Here is a 10,841-nt window from a genome sequence, read left to right as displayed (position 1 = left end):
GACTAGAAAAACATGTTAACCTTTTTAAAAATATAATCTTATTTAAGTTTTAATATAATGCATATATTTACAAGTTTTAATGGTGTCAAATATATGCATTTATAGTTCTAAAATACAAAATAGAAGTTTGATCTTTTTGTGGACAACATGGAGGTAGAAGATTATGTGATAACATATTTTGGAAAAAAGGCGGGAATTGAACAAAGACACCGCCTAAGTAGGAGGAGATTGAGGATTATAAAAGATGATGTTTGTGAACCAATTTTTGACGGTCTCCAGAGAAGTATTTGGACTGCAAGTTATTGATTATTTTGGCGTGTTTCTTAAAGTGCTGAAGAGAGGGTTTTTAGCTGGCCTAGCCCGGACTTTGTCCCTTTCATTATTTGGCGAGCCAGCCAGGAGAGTTAAATAGGGGCCGGAGGACTTTGTTCAGGATGGACAACCCATTGCTTGAAGTGGGCCAGCATGCACCAGTACGCAGTACCTCGACATTTTACTCTTTGGTGTAACAGGACATTTTCTTGCGTACCGGGACTTCTCCCAAGCTGCCGGTACTCTCCTCTGCCCTCTCCATATCAGGTTCTCTGGATGCTATGTGGCGCTCAACTGTTCCCCTTCTCGCCTGCCTGCGAAACTCTGTCGGCGGAGAAAGATGAGGGAAAAGAGAGGTTCGAGTGCCTTTCAAGCAGCAGTGTGCTGAATGTAGCTCTTCAGTGTCACTTTTTGTGAACTGACCAATCACAGCGTAATGGGGCAGGACATAACATTTGACAGACAGGTGTCATTTACACTGAGGATGCTGGGGAATCTCAGAATCAGTATGACTTCATACAGCGCTGCGCAGCGCTGACTTATGGGCCTTTCAGACAGACTGCGACGACTGCACTGCTGTGCTGTGAAACCCATTATTTTCCATGACTTGCACCGCGGCAAGGCGGTTTGTTGCTGTGTCGAGCAAAGCGCAAGCGCAGCACAGCACACTGCTCAGCGACCTCGCGCGCACACCGCGGTCAAAGTTCAAAATAGTTGAACCCGCGGCCAATGCAGCGGAAATCACTTCCTATCTGAAAGGGCCATTAACGTGATGCATGCTGGACTTAAAAGAAGGCATGCTGGTTAGAAATTGTGTCCGACTTTTGCCGGCGCTGCAAAACATCACCATGTCACATGACATTTAAACCTCGCGGGAGCAAGGCGGCTGCAGGCTGCGGAACCACTCTATTGCCTTTTTGCAAATGCCGCAAGACCAGTCAGTCACTGATTTCAGCTTGCAGCAAGCTGTTGCAGGTAGAATGTGTCCAACTTGATGTCGTCGTTTTTATACCACGCCCCTGCAGTCACCTGCAGCTCACGTTAGAACATCAAGTCAGCGAAAGTCAGCTGCTGTCATCTCAAACGCACCTGTCTCCATCACTTTTTGAAAGCTTTTGTTAAAAATGTTCTGAAAAACAACTTACTTTGAGAAATGTTAAATAACAAATGAAACAATGCACAATAAGAAAACATGCAATGAAACTGAAATATAGAAGAAAGAAATGCATTGTCCAAGAGCTGATTACTGCATTATATTTTTATATTTTGAATTGTCACCTGCCACCTTAATTTTGTTTTCCTTCATATAAATAAAGACTTTCCGCCATTAATTGGTGCAGAAAATATCTCCAGAATGCAGGAAATTAAGTGTTTAATGCTCAAAGTTGTCACACCCTTAATCTGAGCCCTTATGTCTTTACAACACAAAGTGATGCAATCACCAAAACTTTATAAATGTTGAACTTGTTGTTCTGCATGAATGGTTAACAAATCAGAGAGTAACTACCATGTAAAGCATTTTTCTTGCACAATAATTTAATGAATGAAAGGCTGGCAGACTGGACACATGCGCACATAAAAAAGGTAAGCAGAAAACCTTTTTCTAATATTTCTGCATTTTAGTGTGTCGGAATAAAGGATTCTCCACCCAGTAAACGCTTTCTCACTCTTGAAACTAGTTAAATCCTAGTTATTTTATAGATAGAAAAAACAAGAATGAAATAAGAAATATTGTTAAAAATTTAACTGAATTTGTTAAAATATTAACCAAATTCATTAAAAATTGAGAAGTCAGAATTGTATACAAATTAAAGGTTGTGTAATATTTCTGAGGATCTGTCGACTGAAATGCAATATAAGATCCTAAACTATGTTTTCAGTAGTGTATAAAGACCTTACATAATGAACCTTTATGTTTTTATTACCTTAGAATGAGCCATTTTTATCTACATAACCGCGGGCACCCCCTTCTATAGAGGTCGCTGTAATTTGTCATCATGTTTCTACCGTAGTCGACAACGGACAAACAGCACTACAGAGTGCGTTTCTCATCAGGACGTTCTTCTGCCCGTCTCTACATTAAATGCGTCTGTAGAAGAAGAAGAGGAAATAATAATAACAATAATATGCAGTCTCTGAGTAGTCTTCTGGTTTATTAGAAGTAAGAAGAGAAGCGACATTTGGACAAATCAGTGTTTCCCACAGATTGACAGCATACATGCCTTCCAAGAATTGCATGACAACGTATTAAAGTTCAGCTTTTAAATGCTATACTATTCTTTGTGGGGTTCATTAATAGTGATAAATGATCACTATATATTTTATGAACATTAAGAATCATTAATATATTATTACACTTACTAAGATTCAGCAAAAACGTGGCATTAACCGCGTTCAAACAATGTGATTAGCAAAGTGTCCTAAAAGGACCTTAATAAGTGAATGTATAATTCGGCAAAACGGATGTTGTAGGCTACCTGCCGAAATTTGCATCTACCTCTTTTCTCAGTATAAAAGAGCGTTACCTTCCGCGCGATGTATGCAGTTCACGGCAGGCATGCACCAGCGCTGCAAAATGTCACTAGACCTCATGGGAGCAAGGCCTGATCATTGTTCTAAGCTCACGCAGTCTACCGGAGGCAGATTGTGTCTGACTTGACAGTGCTGTTTTTATTTTCATATCAAGTCGGAGAAAAGTCTGCCAGTTATGTGGAACGCACCTGCTGACTACCAGTTATACAGCGTGCTAACTTCAACAGTCTGCCTCCAGTAGACTGCTAAACAGCTGTGTGACTTTCTACAGAGCAATAGTTTATTTGAGGATTTTCAGTCAGGATTTAGAGCTCATCATAGCACAGAGACAGCACTGGTGAAAATTACTAACGACCTCCTTATTGCATCAGACAAAGGACTTGTCTCTGTACTGGTTTTATTAGATCTTAGTGCTGCATTTGATACCATTGACCATCAGATCCTATTGCAGAGACTGGAACATTTAATTGGCATTAAAGGAACCGCTCTAAGCTGGTTTAAGTCCTATTTATCATATCGATTTCAGTTTGTACATGTTAACGATGAGTCCTCCATGCATGCCAAAGTTAGTCATGGAGTTCCACAAGGATCTGTCCTCGGACCAATCCTCTTCACTTTATATATGCTTCCTTTAGGCAATATTATCAGGAAATATTCCATGAGCTTTCATTGTTATGCAGATGATACTCAGTTATATCTATCGATCAAGCCAGATGAAACTCATCAGTTAGCTAAACTTCAAATGTGCCTTCAGGATGTTAAAACCTGGATGACCTGTAATTTTCTAATGTTAAACTCAGATAAAACTGAAGTTATTGTTCTGGGGCCTAAGCACCTCCGTGACGCATTATGTAAAGATATAGTTTCCCTTGATGGCATCACCCTGGCCTCCAGCACCACTGTGAGGAATCTTGGAGTTATCTTTGATCAGGACATGTCGTTTAAGTCTCACATTAAGCAAATTTCAAGGACCGCCTTTTTTCACCTGCGTAATATTGCGAAAATCAGGAACATCCTGTCTAAAAATGATGCAGAAAAACTAGTCCATGCATTTGTTACTTCTAGGCTGGATTACTGCAAATCCTTATTATCAGGCTGCTCGAAAAAGTCCATTAAGACTCTTCAGCTGATTCAGAATGCTGCAGCACGTGTTCTGACAGGAAAAGAGATCATGTTTCTCCTGTTTTAGCTTCTTTGCATTGGCTTCCAGTAAAATCCAGAATAGAATTTAAAATCATTCTTCCTACCTACAAAGCTCTTAATGGTCAGGCACTTATCTTATCTTAAAGAGCTCATAGTACCTTACTACCCCACCAGAGCACTGCGCTTCCAGAATGCAGAGTTACTTGTGGTTCCTAGAGTCTCCAAAAGTAGACTAGGAGCCAGAGCGTTCAGCTATCAAGCTCCTCTCCTGTGGAACCAGATTCCAGTTTGGGTTCAGGAGGCAGACACCATCTCCACATTTAAGAGTAGGCTCCTCTTTGATAAAGCTTATAGTTAGGGCTGGCTCAGGTGAGTCCTGAATCATCCCCTAGTTATGCTGCTATAGGCCTAGACTGCTGGGGGATTTCCTATGATGCACTGAGCTCCTCTCTCCTCTACTTTCTCTCCCTCTGTATGCAACCTCATCCCATTATTGCATGTTACTAACACAACTTCTCCCCTTTCCGGTAATCTTGTGCTTTCTCGTCCTATCACTTCCTGCAGGTTTTCTGGCTCTGGAGCTGTAGAGTCTGGATCTGTGGCTGCAGGTCGACTGCTGCCCCCGTGTTCCTGCTCGGCGCCCTCTGCTGCAACAACTATTGTTACGAGTCCTATTATTATAATTGTTATTATAATTATTAACATTACGATTGTTATCATTAATACTACTATGTATACCATTTTTCATTTAGTCTATAGCAACACCTGTACTGTCTGTACCTCTGTGTGTGTATATTGTGTAGGCTGCCGCTGCCCCCCTCTCTCTCTCTCTCTCTCTCTCTCTCTCTCTCTCTCTCTCCCCACCCCCAACCGGTCGAGGCAGATGGCAGCATTGACAGATTTGTGCAGCGGTGTTAATGATACTGTAATTAATAAATGTGGGGAGAGTCTCCTTTGCCTTGACACTTGAATCGAAGGATTCTTGTAGTGATGACTGATTACTCTCACCTGTGTTAGGGGGTGGGGAGAATCAGATGGGGATAAAGGGGTGTGTTGAACAGGCTGACAGGGCCTGAGAGAGAGACTGAACTGTTTGGTCTGTGGCTGTGGTTTTTGGCACGTGGCGGGAGGGTGCTGTTTGCAACTTTTAGTGTTTCCGGCAGTGAAGATAGCAGGCAGGGGCTCTGTTCCTGTGTTAGGAGGGGAGGCACGCGTCTCCTTTAGGTAGAGAGGGATCGGGATCTAGTAATGGAATGGATGGAAGCTACACGAGCCTGCACACCCTTCCACGGCAAAACGCCAATCCAAGCGGGGTCTCCACAGCCAGGGTCTTGAGCTGAACGGAGTGTGTCTGTGGCACTTCCTGATCTACAGGAGATTCCATGTCCGCTCCCTGCGGGTGGGTCTTGTTGTCAGACCCGGGGCAAATAAGTTTTAAGCTTATACATTTTTGATGTTGTATGTTGTCTTGTCAAGAGTTTTGTGTCTTAGTCTTATGAGTTATCTTAAATAGGTTTTAGTAAATTGACACCCGTTAGGTGTCCCTTTGCAAAACAGGCAACCCCTCGCTGGTGGCAAAGGGGGCCCTCTGCCTCTCCCTATTGGTAGAAGTGGTTCTGACCAGCTTGTGGTTTGGAGTGGTCCTTATTAAATGTGGGACCAGACCGGGTAAACAAAGGAGGTGGCAGCGTTGTGCTGCCTTAAAATCTTTAATAAGCTAAATTTATTACAAAACCAACCATTTAATTCACATAGGGGTCTGTTGTCCCTGTTTGCGAGAGCGAGGGGGAGAGAGAGCGACCGACCAACCAAGAGGATGTGCGGAGCGAATATGCGCTGCGAAGCGTTGCAATCAAAAACGATTTTAAAATAGGTCGCCAAATTTACTTGGGCAGCTATTAATCTACCTGGGCGGCCCGCCCAAGTAAAGCCTATGTGTGGGAAACACTTCCAGGGTATATACAGGAATCCTGAAGTAAAATTCAATACCTTTTTAAGACCTTTTCAAGACTTTTTCAACATATTTTAAGACTGCTGCGCCACTCTGAGGTGTAACTGATTAAATCAGCCACATACCTTTAAAACGGACATCTTTGAGGTTTTAAAAGGAATTGAACTATATTTATGACATGTTTATTGCCTATATGTCATCAGGTTGTAACGCCACCTAAAAATTGAGGCATTCACCAACTTTCTCAGTTGCCTATAACAGCCTGTATGGGGCAACTGTTTTCTATGTGAAGGACTGGTCAGATTTCCTGCGAAAAGCAACTGTCTTACATAAGCTATGACGTTTATGTACGCAATATTACAGCAAATCATGTGAAACATAGTGTAATTTTGTTGTTTTAGTTGGTTTAAACTAGATAATGTGAGCTTGCCTGCAATATGTGTGAAAACTTACACCATCCACTTGATCAATACAACAAAATTCAAATAGGCCAGGAGGGAACAAAGATGAAGAGAATAAACTGAGTGATGAATAATGTAAGTAGTGTAGTCGGTGTAGCACAGGCACAACCTGGAGGAGGAACTAGTCTAAATGACTGTATTAGTATAACATTAAATTGAAAGTATATTGTTAATTTAATAGTAAACTGTAAGTTTGATATTAATATATTCATTATGTTACTATATCCAATATAATTTTATATAATGGTATATAACTTACCACTAGTCTAATATTAATTCGAGTTACAGCTGTTTTAGTTTGGGTTTTTTTATTCATTAACTATGTGCAAGAAAAATGCTCTAGGCTACATGATAGTCTCCAACCTTGATTTTGGGCAGGGTACTCTATCTAATCTAATCTGTTTATGCAGAACACTGAGTTCACAAAATTTATAAAGTTTGTTGCTGTTTAATGGAAAAAAAAAGTGACATGGACAAGAGCATCGGCTTTATGAAAAGTTGAATGTGTTTCAATAAAAGGCACCGATTTAGCTAAATAGCCAGCTAACGTTAGCCAAACCCACACGCTCCTTGGATTTTCCCTGTTGTCTTCCATTTTACCGATTCCGCTGCTGGTGGCGCATCTCGCTCTTGTTTGTGGCTGTTCAAAGTGGCCACAGAGCGACCGGCCAACGGGGTTACGTTACTACTGATCGCCACTCCGACTATGTTTTGGACGATTAGCATTGCGGGTCCAGCGGGGTGGGAGATTACGGTCGGTTGTATTCGTAAATCATTTTCCGGTTTGCACGGATCTATTTTTTGGAGCGTTTAAGAGTGAAATAGGTGCACAGTAGATTCCTGCGCCTAACGTTACAGAAAGCAATAACAGTCGCTACTCACTGCCTGTCTAGTATTTTTGGCTATGTATTATAAATTAATACGTTCACCTACACTTCTAGCAAACAAACTTTTGGACATACAGGATTTTCACATTGAAAAAAATATCTTCAAAATTTAATACCTTGACTTTTAAATACTTTTTAATGGACTTAATTTTCGCAAAATTGATTTATTATCTTTTAAGACTTTAAGACCCCGCGGGCACCCTGACTTCAAATGAATGAGCACACCTATATACCATGAAGTCAGAGGAGTCGGGACATGATGGCAGAAATCACCGATGTGTATTTCCCAGATGGAAGGCTATAATGTGAGACAGATGTTTTCAAAGTGAGCTGAAGTTGTCTGTTTTCTGCTGGACAGGTAATTAACTTAAGTTTGTTAGACTTTAGCGATGCAAATTGAAGCTGGACATAAGCACCGTTTCCCCTGACAATTTGTACAGTAGTTGGATAAATTTCATGTTGCCTTATTCTCCAGCCTGTGGGTTGGCTTAAGCTAACGAGACAATCAGCTCATCAGTAATGTTAATTGGCAATAAAACTGTAATGTTGGTCAAGTGACCAATAATAAATACTTTACGAATTTACATTAAAAAAACGTTTTTTTTTGGATAGTGCTTCCCCACTGTGCACACAAATGTGTAATTTGTACTTTCACATGCTAAATGCCCATCAAAAACGTTGCACTGTTTTACCACAAGCTGAAATTATGGCTATCAATACTACTTTGTGTTTCTCTTGTATTTTAAAACATTTAAAAAGACATTTTGGAAAGATTTGCAGATTGCTTATCCAATTAAGCAAAGCAAGAGGAGCCTTGATCCTCACCTGACAATGCCTTTGTAAACTTCATGTATTACAGTATGTGGTTTATAATGGACTGTGGTACAGAAACAGTGAGTTTACACTGTCCTGTTATCTGTCAGTGGTCATACTTTATGCACTAGATATGTTAGTCCAGATGAGCCAACCCTCCCAAGTTGTAAAATACTGTATTACAGGAGTATGAGACATCATGTAGCACTACATTTTTTGATGTGGCTGTTGTTTATTAATGAACAAGTAACAATAATATTTAAAAAAAAAATACATATGGTTTTACTGAATAATTAAGTAAATATAATTTCTTCATATATCTATCTAAAGAAACCTGATTTCTTGACTGGCAACTCTCTGATATCTCATAGATGACATCTTTGTCCTGTCTCTGGCACCGTAACTATACTACTTGCTAGTATGGGGGAGGGGGGGTGCAATTTGCAACCCTCACCACTAGATGTCACTAAAACTTACACACTGAATCTTTAAGAACCGCTGGTGTGTCACAGATTGGTGCTAATGTATGATTGATGCAGGCAGGAGCTCCGAATGAGTGTGGCGGTAGTGTAAAACGCATGGATGAAATGGTGCTAAATGTTTGTGTGTACTGCATGATAGACTAGTTGCGCTTTGTGTGTCTAACCAATTTGCTATAAGTATAAACCTACAGAGGGGCAGATTAAAAGCACTGGGTTGCTCTGGTACAGGAGAGGAATAATCTGTTCAAGCTTGGTAGTGCATGCTCATTATGGTTGATGAGTAAAGGATTTAAGTTAAAGATTTAGAAGAGAAAAAGAGTAATACACAGGCACTTGGCAGCTGGCCAATAGAGGGCACTAGGGCGCTGCCCTCCCTGGTGGTGGAAAGTGTTCTTTTTAAAATAAACATGTTTTAAATAAACAATAATTACTTTTTTAAGCATATGTGTGTTTAAAATACACAATAACTTGTAATATATAAAATATAGACTAAATAATTAAAATAAATATTTATGTTTGGGGGCAAAATTAGCTTCCTGTTCATCCACTGATCTTTTCTGGGGCGCTAGAAATATTGCCCAGGCAGTACAGTCATGTACAGCAGCACAGCCAATGGCTGATAACGTTTGATCAGCAACGTCTGTGGATGATCCTGCCAAAGTTTCAGGTCGATTGGCAAAACCGTCTGGGACGAAAAATAGGTTTTTGAGAAAAGTGATAAAAAGTCACATAATTTGACATTTTTAGAGCAGAAGACCATTGAAGCAAATATACAGATGAATCCAGAGATTACAACAATGAAATAAGTTTGACTCTAAACAAAGCTGTTTTCAAGATAATTGCAAAAACATAAAGTTGATTGTTATAGTGGGTGGAACCTACCTGCAAATTTTGGTGAGTTTTCATCCAGCAGTTTTGCTGCCCAAACACTTTTAGTGGAGAAAAAGAAGAAAGAAAGAAAGAAAGAAGAAGAATCAGAACAAAACAATAGTATAAGTAAAAGTTATTAATAATAATACAAATAACAAGAAAAACAGAATTGGAATACTGTTGTCACCACCGCCCCCACCACTGCAAGTGACAATGTACATAGTTTTTGAGCAAGCAGCATCTGGAAAAAATGAAGAGACCACGGCAAAATTATCAGTTTCTATACTAATTTTCAAATAAAAATGTTGTCATTTAGATGATTTATTTTAAGAAAATGACAACTAGTCAAAATAACAAAGGATGCATTGTTTTCAAACCTCAAAAAAATGCAAAGAAAACAAGTTCACATTAATTCTTCCATTGCAAGGTGATCACTTAATCAGTACCTCATTAAGTAGAATGAGGTGTGCCTGTGTTGGAATTTAACAGCCACTGGAATACAATGGCTGCCAAACATGTAGAGATATTGATTTAAGACAAATATGGAGTGGTCTCTAATTTTTTCCAGAGCTGTATATTTAATAAATAAATAAATAATAAAATAAAAAAGACTAAGTGGCTATGTGTACATGTACACTCACCTATATAAACACGTATGCATACATATAAACATACCTATATATATATATGTACACACAACATGCACATACATGCACACTTGTAAAAAAGGTCACACATATCTAAGTGGTTATGTATATATATATAATAATAATAATAAAAACATCATATCATAATTTTGTCTAGATAATAATGTCTGAGATAACAGAAATAGTAGTCATAACATTATTAATAAAATCAGGTTTGATGTAGTGATATAGATGGTAGCAGCAATAGCAAGAAAATGGAGTGTAAACAAATAACTAATAAATAAATTAGCATGAACTGAGTCAAAGAAAAGCAGCTCGATACAGCAATATATAAATTATTCTTTCTATTCCCCCTTATTTTTCCTTGTCCTCCCTTCTGCCTAATGTTTCCCCTTTCCCTGATGATAGAAGATATTGTTAAAACACACTTTGTGTCTGATATAGTTGGTTGATCAGGCAAAAACAATGGAATCAGGATTGAATGAATTTAATAAGTGATGTCCAGGTTGAGTGTGGGTCTATTGGGATGTTGGTGATGGGGTCAGATAAGTTTTCCATAGATATGTACTCTATCAGTAAGTTTTTCCAATGTGTTATATGTATGGCGGTCCTTGTTTTCCAGTTCATGAGGATGATTTTCTTGGCAATAGTTAGGCCACAAGGAGTAATCTATTGTTTTCCTTGTTTTCCAGATTGATTGTTGATATGTCTCCCAGTAAGCAGAGGGAAGGTGATAGTGGGGA

The sequence above is a fragment of the Micropterus salmoides genome, unplaced genomic scaffold (assembly GCF_014851395.1).
Source record: "Micropterus salmoides isolate LMB-PRFRI ecotype aquatic unplaced genomic scaffold, ASM1485139v1 Ms_hic_scaffold_12, whole genome shotgun sequence".
Classification (NCBI taxonomy): Eukaryota; Metazoa; Chordata; class Actinopteri; order Centrarchiformes; family Centrarchidae; genus Micropterus; species Micropterus salmoides.
Note: the sequence above shows the minus strand (reverse complement) of the source record.